General features: G+C 39.6%; 1 pseudogene; it reads left to right on the plus strand.

Annotated features, from left to right (window-relative positions):
• Positions 1-237: 237 nt before the first annotated feature.
• On the plus strand, positions 238-961 carry LOC114505556 (annotated as a pseudogene).
• Positions 962-12,755: the final 11,794 nt, after the last annotated feature.

Consider the following 12,755-nt stretch of genomic DNA (forward strand, 5'->3'; position numbering starts at 1 on the left):
GGGCTGTGAACCCAAGTGTCGCAGGTTCGATTCCCAGTCAGGGTACATACCTTGGTTGCAGGCCATGACCCCCAGCAACTGCACATTGATGTTTCTCTCTCTCTCTTTCTCTTCCTCCCTCCCTTCTCTCTCTAAAAATAAATGAATAAAATCTTTAAAAAAAGATGATTATAAAAAAAATGAACTTGAATTCCTGAATACACATCTCATTTAATAAAGTCTTAATTGAAAGGAGGAATGAGACCTACAGCCGACCAGGAGAAGATAGCCTACCAAGCAGTGTCTGGGCTCTCCAGACAGGTGTCATGCTTCAGAACATCTGTGGCCAGGCTGTTTGCAAAGTTTGTGCAGCTGCCTGTTCAGGTGTATGTCATCAAAGGTCACTATGTCACTGCCCTGTATTCTGTGGCATCTAAACAGAATAAACTGGAACAAATAGAAAAGGAATGTTAAGAGTAGTTCATGTCCACAAATCTTGAAGGATCCCAAAGTAGCTGCTTTGATTATAAATCACTACATAAAATGTTCCATTAAAGTGAAAAGCGTGAATGACATGAGTGCAAAAGAAAAGTATTCTCCCTTCATGTCCAACCTGATCAACTTGCTTGCTGAAAATGGCCTTTTGAGCAGCACACTTGGCATTGTTTCTGCATTTTCTACCATGATGAGCATCCACTGTGGAGAGGTGCCATGCACAGTAACCACTGTGTCTGCTGTAGATGAACTCACTCTTTCTGAACTGAAAAATGGTCCAGAACAGCTTCCTAAGTAAAAACCAAATACTGAAATTGGAAGATAAGATTAGCCCGTCCATCATGGGCAGGTTATCATCCAGATTGGAGAATAGTACATTGATATGTCTGAGAAAACCAAGATTCAGAAGTTGAGCAATGCTATGCAAGAGGTTTTCTGAAAGTGTGGATTTTTCTGTTGGTGAAAACTCTTAAAGTTGGAGCAATAATAAAATGGTTCCTGAATAGACAAAAAAAGAAGAAGAAGAAGAAGAAGAAATGAGAAGGTGAGGAAAAGAAGTGTCTCAAGTATCTTTCCAGATGCTCCTTTATGGCTCCTATATGGAAGGGTTAGTCCTGTAGTGTCCACTATGATAGGCAACACCTAAATGTGACTGTTGAATACATGAAATGTGGCTTGTAAGAATAGAGGTGTGCTGTAAGTGTAAAACACACACTGGTTTAAAGACTTGGTAAAAAAAAAAGTAATGTAGAGTGGAGGATGATGGTGGAAAGATAGGTGGGAGCAGAGTCTACTTTCCCCTTTATATGGGTGAAAAACCTAGTCAATCTTCTGAGGAACAGAGCAAACAGCCAACAGTATCCCAGCATATATGAAGATTGGAGACCAAAAATTGTAGAAGACGTTGTAAAACCACATGTAAAGAGAGTGCTTCAGGACAATAAGGTCCCTGGGACCAGCACAAGGACCAGGGTGGCTTCAGACCCAGGTCCGGCACCTGCTGGGTCTGCTAAAGGGTTCTTCGGAGAGAGCCAGGTCAACAGCTCCCTCCCCTGCCAAACAAGGACTGAGCAGCACCGGGAGATACCTGGTTTCTTGAAGTCACATAGAGGGGAATAAGGACTAAGTGGCAAACACAGAGGGGCTATGAGCACCCATGGAGTCTGTGGATGCCGGCTGGAGAGAGTTGATAGTTGGGCCATGATGGGCTCTGACACAGATAGTCCCTGGCCTGGTTGGAGAATTGGGTTGTGTGATATGCCAGGCCTCTGTATGGAGCAGCTGGCTTGAGTACGAGGAATTTCTCAAAAAGAAAAAGTGAAAAAAAAAAGAAGCACTCTATAGTTGTTTGGGGAATTCTTCTGCAGCAGCTGCTCTGGGCTCCTCCCCACCCAGCTGCACAGTGCTTCTGCAGTGATGTGGTAGGCTCTGACTCACACTCGTAGCCCCAGGGAGAGTGCAAGCCTGAACCTGTGGACCCGTTGACTGCTCATACCGCCACACCTGCAGGCCCGGGATGGAGCACCCCTGATCCCACTGCACAAAGGCACCACGCACCCAACCCCTGTACTCCCTGGGAAGCAACAAAGGAGGTGTGCACCTGCATCTGCAGCAGCAGCCACAGTGCCACCCCTGCCCTGCAGGGCTGACTTGCTTTCTGGGAGGAAGTTGGAGATGCCTCCACAGAGGAGAACTTCAGGGCTCAGGGGGTCAGCAATCCCCAGAGAGACTTGACTCAGTGCGGGGGGTGCTGAACTGGCCTGAGGGGATGCTGAGAGTCCCCAGCATCTAGGACAGCAAAGAGGGAGAAGGAGGTGTGTGATTTGCCCCTAATTGGTTCAACTTGGGGACAGCACAACTGGTGGACTGAAGGCCTAGCCTGGGTGCAGAGGGGCACTGGGGGCCTGGTGGTGAACTGGAGAACTGGGATGGAGGCTGGCCAAGTGCCAATCATTAAGAGACAAAAGCAAAACCAATTCCTCCTCAGCCTGGTGCAGCTAGGAAGACCAGCAGAACTGGCTTGGCCAGTTTGAAGCCAGCAGGATGCCTTTTCTTTTTGTTAAGTAATATTTTTTTTCTCTTTTAACTCCTTATTACACCTTTTCCATCTTACTTTTTTATTCCTTCTTCCTTTCTTTCCCTTTTTATCTTTTCTTCCTTCCTTTTTTTTAAAAAAATTCCCACAAGTGAGACAATAAAACCCGGAACTGTGAAAAGAACAGAGTGGGACCCAAAAAGGGGTCATCCCAACAGCTGAGACAGTGAGATAAATTCCACTGTGCTACTCCAGAGAACTTGCAAGTTATTGTATATTTGTGTTATTATTATTATTTTTATTATTCTTACATCTTTCATTTTATTAGTATTTTTGTATTTCTTTTGTTTCTGTTTAGTCTTCTTCACTTGGCTGGTTAAATTGCATTGTTTGACTGGTTTCCCTTGTTGTCCCTTTCATAGTGTATTTTTAATTTAGTGTCTTTTACTTCACTTGTGTTCCATTACCACACTGCTCTAGGTACTATACTCCCCATTCTTGTTATCCAGATCAGATAGATTCTGTCATATGATTGTTGCTTCATTATTATTGTAAAGAATTGCTGTTCCATACCATTGTAAACACTACACAGCACACCTCCCAGATCTTAGTCCACTTGATAGTTTTCTGAACTTTATTACTGTTGTGGTTAACTTTATTCTCTCACACACTACACCTACTTTCTATCCTTTAATCCCACTTGGCCTCATAATCTGATCTCCCACAAGCTCACTGTTTCTAGATCCAAATAACAACCCTCCCCACACCAACAAGAGTCTTATCTTCTTTTGAACCATTCTAAAAAGTGGCTACTTGGGTGAAATGTCATGGTCAACACTATACATATCCAAAGAATCTCCTATCTCTTCTCTATAGGTTGGTACTTTAAATATCATAGAATACACTCCTGCTGTCTTAAACCATTTCATCTTCCCCCTCCAACTGATCACAAAAAAGAGTAGGTGGTAGCTGTGAATACCAGTATACATGCTGGAAGATGAAACCCACATATAAACAAAGCACCAGCAGATAACAACAGAAGAAGGTGAAGGAGGGAGTGGAAGCCACATTAACTCAACACAGGACCTATCTGGAAATACAACTAAATGGTAGAGAAATTGCTCAGAACAAACAACTGAACAAGAGCAAGAGAGAATCCTGAAAACATTGTACGCATGGAAGAACCAGCGTGAACACAACCTGCCTACACCTGCACAACAAAATACAAGAGGTGGTGGACAGAGTGACCCACAGTTAACGAGTAGAAGGGAAGGATCCACCAAAGAAAGACCCAACAACAATCAAAACTGAAGGACATACAGAGAACAAACATGAACAAACATAAACAACAGCCTAAGAGCAGCGAGCTCGGGAGATCAAGGAGACTGCACCATTTAATCTCACAGGTCTTCTACCACAAAAGTTCACACCATAAACCCAGGGAGTCATAAGAGATCAATTTAAGAAGCAGAGGATAACAAGAAGAATCTCACAAACAATGGGAAGACAAAGAAACAATCCCCCAATGAAAGAAAAGGAGGAAGCCTCAGACAGAATGCTAAATGAAATGAAGGCAACTCAACCATGAGATATTGAGTTCAAAGCAATGGTTATAAGGCAGTTCAATGGGCTCACAGAGAATTACCAAAAACTACAGGGAAACTACAATGAAGTCAGTGCAAACTATATCAACATGAAAAAGAAACTAGAAACTCTCACAAGGGCCAAGAGGAAATGAAGAATACAATTTCTGAACTGCAGAACACAGTAGAAGGAATCAAAAGAAGGCTAGATGAAGCAGAGAACTGGATCATGGAGCCGGAGGACAATGTAGAAAAAAGCACCAAGAAAGAGCAAGAAAAGGACAAGAGGCTCAGAAAGAATGATGAGGGGTTAAGGGAAATGAGGACAATATGAAACATAATAATATCCATATAATAGTAAAACCAGAAGGAAAAGAAGAGGAGAAAGGGACAGAAAAGCTGTTTGAAAAAGTAATGATGGAAAACTTTCCAAATTTGATGCCAGAAAAAGTCACATAAATCCAGGAAACACAGAGAGACCCAATCAAGAGGAACCCAAAGAGGGCCACTTCAAGACATATCATAATTAAAATGATGAAATTCCAAAAGAGAATCTTAAAGGCAGCAAAGGAAAAACAGGAAGTAACATACAAGGGAGCCCCAATAAAGCTAGCAGCTGACTTCCCAATGGAAATGCTCCAAGCCAGAAGCAAATGGCAAGAAATGTTCCAAGTAATGAAAACCAGAGGCATGTTATCAAGACTATTTTATCCAGCAAGGCTCTGAATTAAAATACAAGGACAAATAAGGAGCTTCCTGGACAAAATAAGCTCAAAGAATACACCACCTCCAAACCAGCTCTGCAAGAGATGGTAAAGGAACTGCTTTAAGAACAGGACGAAAAACAGTGAAAGAGAGAGAAACACAGGTATGAAAAAATGGCAATGAATAAGAACCTATCAATAATAATCCTATATAAATGGATTGAACGCCCCAAACAAAAGACACAGAATAGCAGAATGGATGAGAAAACATGACCCACACATATGCTGGCTACAGGAGACCCACCTCAAAACAGAAGACCTCTACAGACTGAAAGTGAAGGGCTAGAAACAAATGTTCCAATCAAATGGACAGGAAAAAGAAAAGCTGGGGTAGCAATACTAATATCAGACAAAACAGACTTCAAAAAAAGAACCATAAAATGAGACCCAGAAGGTCACTTCATAATACTCAAGAGAAGAATCCACCAAGAAGACATAAACATAGTATATATACATGCACCCAACATAGGAGCACCCAAATACAGAAAGAAAATTTTGGAGGACTTCAAGAAAGATATTGACAGCAACACAATTACAGTAGGAGATTTTAACACCCCACTGTGAAAAATGGACAGATCTTCCCCCAAAAATATCAACAAAGATATTGTGGTATTGAACAATGACCTAGATCAAATGGACTTAACTGATTATATATATATATATATATATATATATATATATATATATATATATATATAACTTATATATATACTTATATATGTATATATAAGTATATATATAAGTATATATATAAGTATATATATATACTTATATATACATATATAAGTATATATATATATATATATATAGAGAGAGAGAGAGAGAGAGAGAGAGAGAGCCCTTCATTCCAAAGAAGCAAAATACACATTCTCTTCAAATGCACATGGAATATTTTCAATGATACAACACAAAACAAGACTCAACAAATTCAAGAAAATTGACATTATAACAAGCATTTTCTCTGACAAGAAGAAATTGAAAATAGAAACCAACCTCAAGGAAAAAACCCAAAACACTTAAAATTTTGGAGATTGAATAGCATGCTATTAAACAATGAATGGGTCAAAAATGAGATTAGGGAAGAAATGAAAAAGTTTCTGGAACCAAGCAAAAATGAACACACAACAATCCAAAACTTATGGGACACAGTGAAGGCAGTCCTGAGAGGTAAGTTCATAGCGAGATAGGCCTACATAAAAAACATAAAAACATTTAAAATAAACAACATAACCCTAAATCTACAAGAATGTGAAAAACAACAACAAAGCCCAGAGCAAGTAGAAGGAAGGAAATAACCAAGATCAGAGCAGAATTAAATGACATAGAGACTAAAAGCACAATTCTAAGGATAATGAATCCAGGAGCTGGTTCTTTGAAAAGATAAACAAAAATGAAAAGCCTTTCAGCAGGCTCATCAAGAAAAAGAGAGAGAGGACCCAAGTAAACACAATCAGAAATGAAAGAGGAGAGATTACAACTGGTGCCACAGAAATACAAAGGACTGTAAGAAATTACTATGAAGAGCTATATGCCAAGAAATTGCAAAACCTAGGTGAAATGGAAAAATATATAGAAAAATATAATCTTCCAAAACTCAATGAAGAAGAAGCAGAAAGCCTGAACAGATCACTAACACTGATGAAACTGATGCAGTAATCAAAAAGCTTCTGACACACAAAAGCCCTGGACCAGTGGGTTTCACAAGAAAATTCTACAAAGCATTTAAGGAAGTGCTAACCCCTATCCTTCACAAACTATTAAAAAAATCGGAAATGATGGAAGACTGCCAAACTCTCTTTATGAAGCCAAAATCATCCTAATACAAAAAGCAGATAAAGACACAACAAAGAAAGAAAACTTCAGGCCAATATCGCTGATGAACATAGATGCTAAAATCCTCAACAAAATACTGGCAAACTGCATCCAGCAATATGTTAAAAAGATCATACACCATGATAAAGTGGCATTTATCCCAGGGATGCAAGGAAGGTACAATATTCACAAATCAATAACATAACACACTACATAAACAAAACAAAAGACAAAAATCATATGATCATATCAATAGATGCAGTGAAAGCATTTGATAAGGTAGAGCACCCATTCATGATAAAAACACTCAGCAAAGTGGTAATAGAGGGAACATTCCTCAACATAATAAAGGCCATATATGAGAGTCCTACAGCCAACATCATACTTAATGGACAAAATATTAGAGATTTCTCGCTGAGATCAGGAACAAGACAAGGATACCCACTTTCACCACTTCTATTCAACATAGTACTGGAAATCCTAGCAACAGCAATCAGACAAGAAAAAGAAATAAAAGGCATTCAAATTGGAAATGTGAAACTAAAACTGTCATGGTTTGCAAATGATATGCTAGTGTTCATAGAAAATCCTATAGACTCCACAAAAAATTACTTGACCTAATAAATGAATTTGGCAAAACAGCAGGATACAAAGTCAATATGGAGAAATGAAAGGTATTTTTCTACACCAATAATAAAGCATCAGAAACAGAAATCAGAAAAAAATCCCATTTGATATAGCAACAAGAAAAATAAACTACCCTGGAATAAATTTAACCAAGGAGGTAAAATATCTGTACTTAGAAAACTATACAACACTGGAGAAAGAAATTAAGAAAGACACAAACAAATGGAAGCATGTACCATGCTCATGGATTGGAAGAATTAACATCATCTAAATGGCCATATTACCCTAAATCGTTTATATATTCAGTTCAATCTCTATTAAAAAACCCATGACATATTTCACAGATATAGAACAAACATTTCAGAAATTCATATGGAACCATAAATGACTCCAAACAGCTGCAGCAATTTTGAGAAAGTAGAGCAAAGTAGGAGGATCACAGTACCTGATATCAAACTGTATTACAATGCCATTATAATCAAAAGAGCCTGGTACTGGCATAAAAACAGGCACATACACCAGTGGAACAGAACAGAGAGCACAAAAATAAAACCAAGTCTCTATGGTCAATTAATATTTGAAAAGGGGGGAAGAAGCATAAAATACAGTAAAATTAGTATCTTCAAGAAATGGTGTTGGGACATCTGGACAGTTAGATGCAAAAAAAGTGAAACTTGACAACTAACTGACATCATACACACAAATAAATTGAAGGCGGATAAAAGACTTGAATATAAGTCATAACACCATAAAAGTCCTAGAGAAAAACATTGGAAGGAAAATCTCAGATATTTCATACAGCAATATTTTCACTGATATGTCCCCTAAAGTAAGGGACATGAAAGAAAGAATAAAGAAATGGGACCTCATCAAATTAAAAAGCTTCTGCTTTGCTAAAGGAAACAGCATTAAAATGAAGAGAGCCAAGCGTATGGAAAAAAGTATTTGCCAATGACACCTCAGACAAGGGTCTGATCTCCAAAATATATGAAGAACTTACATGACTCCACTCCAGGAAGACAAAAAACCCAATTAAGAAATGGGCAAAAGACTTGAACAGACACTTCTCCAAGGAGAACATACAGAGGGCCCAGAGACACATTAAAAGATGTTCAGCATCATTAGTAATCAGAAAGATGCCAATTAAAACCACAATGAGGTACCACTTTGCAACTGTCAGAATGGTCATCATAAACAAACAAGTGTTGGGGAGGATGGGGAGAAAAGGGAACCCTAGTGGACTGTTGGTGGGAATGCAGACTGGTGCAGCCACTGTAGAAAACAGTATAGAATTTCCTCAGAAAACTAAAAATTGAACTGCCTTTTGACCCAGCAATTCTGTTTCTGGGATTATACCCTAAGAACCATAAAACACCAATCCAAAAGAACCTATGCACCCCAATGCTCATGGCAGCACAATTTACAAGTCAAGTGCTAGAAGCAACCTAAGTGCCCATTAGCAATAGAGTGGATCAAAAAACTATGGTGCAATTCCATAATGGAATTCTATGCAGCAGAGAGAAAGAAGGAGCTTCTACCCTTTGCAACAGCATGGATGGAGCTGGAGAGCATTATGCTAAGTGAAAAAAGCCAGGCCACGAGGGACAAATACCATGTGATCTCACCTTTAACTGGAACATAATAAACAAAAGAAAGAAGCAAGCAAAATGTAACCAGAGACATTGAAATTAAAAACAATCTAACAATAGCCAGAGGGGAGGAATGAGGGGATAGTGGGGAGAAGGGTTTTCAGGAACTACTATAAAATGACACATGAACCAAACAAAGGGGGAGGGTGGAAGCAAGGAAGGGAGGTGGGCTTGGCTGGGGTGGGCAGAGGGATGGGGAGAAAATGCAGACAACTGTAACTGAACAATAATAAAGTAATTAAAAGAAATGCAGTTAGCTTTTTTGTTTTAATTTAGTCAAATAGTGTTTTCATATAAATGAATGCCCATTGAAGTCTTTGTATCCTGTACTGTTAATAAAGGCTTTACTGAATGTTTAATAAAAAAAAATGTAATGTAAAATATATTGTTAACCATTTTTGTATTAATTCCATTTTATAATGATAATATTTTTATATTCTGGGTTAAATAAATTATTAAACTTAATTTTACCTATTTATTTTTACATTTTAGTGTAGCCACTAGGAAATCTTAATAATTATTAAGTTAGAGCCTGTGCACCCAGTGGACAGCTACAGACCATATCAGAACATCACCACTAAAAACCTCCACAAGCAACACACTCAAGGGATGGACTCAGCAGGCACCAGAGCCCTGCTGAAGTAAGTCCTGCTATATGGATATGGCCCCAGAACACTGACCCTCCATGCTGGTTGGAGGTTGGTGGTCAGTGGTCACAGCCAGTTCTTGAAGCTGAACAGCCTAGGTAAATCCCTTCCATTGACCTGCCAACAGCAATCAAAGTTCAACTACAACAAGAAGGTGTGCCCAGCTCACATACTGGGCACACTTTAAGTCCCCAGGTTAGGTGATAGGGGAGGCTGTGCCACCGGACCCTACAGGACACCTACTACATTAGGCCACTCACCAAGCCCCAGAATCATACATACAGGTAGCAGCTCTACCTAATAAATAGAAACAAACATGGGGGAGGGGGAGCTGTCAAAATGAGGAGACAAAGAAACATGGCCCAAATGAAAGAACAGAATAAAACTCAAAAAAAGAACTAAAGAAAATGAAAGTAACCAATCTTCTAGATGCGGAGTTCAAAACGTTGGTTATAATGATGCTCAAAGAACTTAGTGAAAAATGTTTTTCCCCAGTTTTAGGTAAGCTGTATTGACTTCTAGGAACAAATCATTTTTTTAAAAAAATGTGTTTTATTGATAATGCTATTACAGTTGTCCCAATTTTCCACCTTTGTCCCCCTTCACCCAGTATCCCCATTCCATTCAGCAGTCCCCCCTTAGTTCATATCCATGGGACATGCATATAAGTTCTTTGGTTTCTCCATTTCCTATACTGTACTTTAAATCCTCCTGTTTATTCTGTACCTACCAATTTGTACTTTTTATTTTATTTTTTAATATATTTTATTGATTATGCTATTACAGTTGTCCCATTTTCCCCTTCACTCCCCTCCAAACTGCACACCCTCTCCCATCCACATTCCCCCCTTTAGTTCATGTTCATGTGTCATACTTATAAGTCCCTTAGCTTCTACATTTCTTATACTATTCTTGCCTCCCACTGTCTATTATCTACCTACCATCTATGCTATTTATTCTCTGTATCTTTCCCCCTTCTCTCCTCCTTCCACTCCCCTGTTGCTAACCCTCCATGTGATCTCCATTTCTGTGATTCTGCTTCTGTTCTAGTTGTTTGCTTAGTTTGTTTTTGTTTCAGTTGTGGTTGTTAATAATTGTGAGTTTTCTGTCATTTTACCATACATGTTTTTATCTTCTTCTTAGATAAGTCCCTTTAACATTTCATACAATAAGGGTGTGGTGATGATGAACTCCTTTAACTTGACCTGAGAAGCACTTTATCTGTCCTTCCTATCTAAATGAATGCTTTGCTGGATAGAGCAATCTTGAATGTAGGTCCTTGCCTTTCATAAGTTGGAATATTTCTTTCCAGCCCCTTCTTGCCTGCAAGTTTTCTTTTGAGAAATCAGCTGACAGTCTTATGGTAACTCCTTTGTAGGTTACTGTCTTCTTTTTTTTTTTAAGATTTTATTTATTTATTTTTAGAGAGGGAAGGGAGGGAGAAAGAGAGAGAGAGAGAAACATCAATGTGTGGTTGCTGGGGGTCATGGCCTGCAACCTAGGCATGTGCCCTGACTGGGAATCAAACCTGCGATGCTTTGGTTCGCAGCCCACACTCAATCCACTGAGCTACGCCAGCCAGGTCAGTTACTGTCTTCTTATGTCTTGCTGCTTCTAGGATTCTCTCTTTCATTTTTATCTTGGGTAATGCAATTATGATGTGCCTTGGTGTGTTCCTCCTTGGGTCCAACTTCTTTGGGACTCTCTGAGCTTCCTGGACTTCCTGGAAGTCTATTTCCCTTGCCATGTTGGGGACATTCTTCTTTATTATTTGTTCAAATAACTTCTCCACTTGTTGCTCTTCCTCTTCCCCTTCTGGTACCCCTATAATTTGGATGTTGGAATGCTGAAAGATGTCCTGGAAGTTCCTAAGCCTCTCCTCCTTTTTTAAAATTCTTGTTTCTTCATTCTTTTCTGTTTGGTTGTTTCTTTCTTCCTTGTGGTCCATTGCATTGATTTGAGTCCCAGTTTCCTTCTCATCCCTATTGGTTCTCTGTGCATTTTCCTTTATTTCACTTAGCATTGCCTTCATTTTTTCATCTAATTTTCAACCAAATTCAACCAATTCTGTGAGCATCCTGATTACCAGTGCTTTGAACTGTGCATCTGATAGGTTGGCTATCTCTTCATTGCTTAGTTATATTTTTTCTGGAGCTTTGGTCCATTCTTTTGTTTGGGCCATTTTTTTTTTTGTGATGTTCCTGTTACATAGTGAGGGGAAGAGCCTTAGGTATTCATCTGGGTAGGGCAACCCACGTCACTGGGGTTTGATGCTGTTTGTGGGGGAAGGGTCCAAGAGGGAACAATGGCACTTTCTCCTCTCTCTGCTGGATTTCAGTCTTTTCCTCCACTTCCCCCAAGCAAACTGAGCCCTTTTGTTGCTGATTCCCAGGTGGGTGTGTTTGTGTACATTCTAGGACCCTGTGGGTCTCTCCAATGAGCTCTCCTGTGAGGCTTGGAGTATCTCCTGGCACCTCAACCCCCACAGGTGTGTTCAATTGGTGTTTTGAGGCTTTATTTCTCTACACTGGATCCCTGGGCTGTGCAGTCTGTTTTGTTCCCCAGTTTCACCTGATTTATCTGTGTGTGAATGTGGGACTGCCCAGCCCACCAGCTGCCTTGCACACTGCCCGTCCACAATCTGCCATCTCGCTGGGTTCACCTGCTGCCAACCCATGCCTGGGGTCTGCCAGCCACCGCTTTTTTTTTTTTTTGCCATGACCCCTCTCTGCTCAGCCACCCAATTCTGCCCCTCCTACCAGTCTGGATGAATGTGTCTATTTTAACTCCTTGGTTGTCAGACTTCCATACAGTTTAATTTTATGTCAATACTGGTTGTTTTTTTGTTTCTAAATTTTTGTTGTCCTTATTTTGGTTGTATGATGAGGCACAGTGTGTCTACCTATGCTTCCATCTTGGCCAGAAGTCCCCAATTTGTACTTTTTAATCCCTGCACCATATCCCTCTGTCTTCCTTTCCCCCTCCCAAATGATATCCCTCCAAATGATCTCCATATCTATGGCTCTGTTTTTGTTCTACTTCTTTGTTTATTCTGTTTTTTTTTTATATTTGATTGTTGATAGTTGTGAGTTTATTGCCATTTTAATGTTCATAGTTTGGATCTTCTTCTTTTTCTTAATATTTCATGTAATAATGGCTTGGTG

This window comes from Phyllostomus discolor, chromosome X (assembly GCF_004126475.2).
Source record: "Phyllostomus discolor isolate MPI-MPIP mPhyDis1 chromosome X, mPhyDis1.pri.v3, whole genome shotgun sequence".
NCBI classification, from domain to species: Eukaryota; Metazoa; Chordata; class Mammalia; order Chiroptera; family Phyllostomidae; genus Phyllostomus; species Phyllostomus discolor.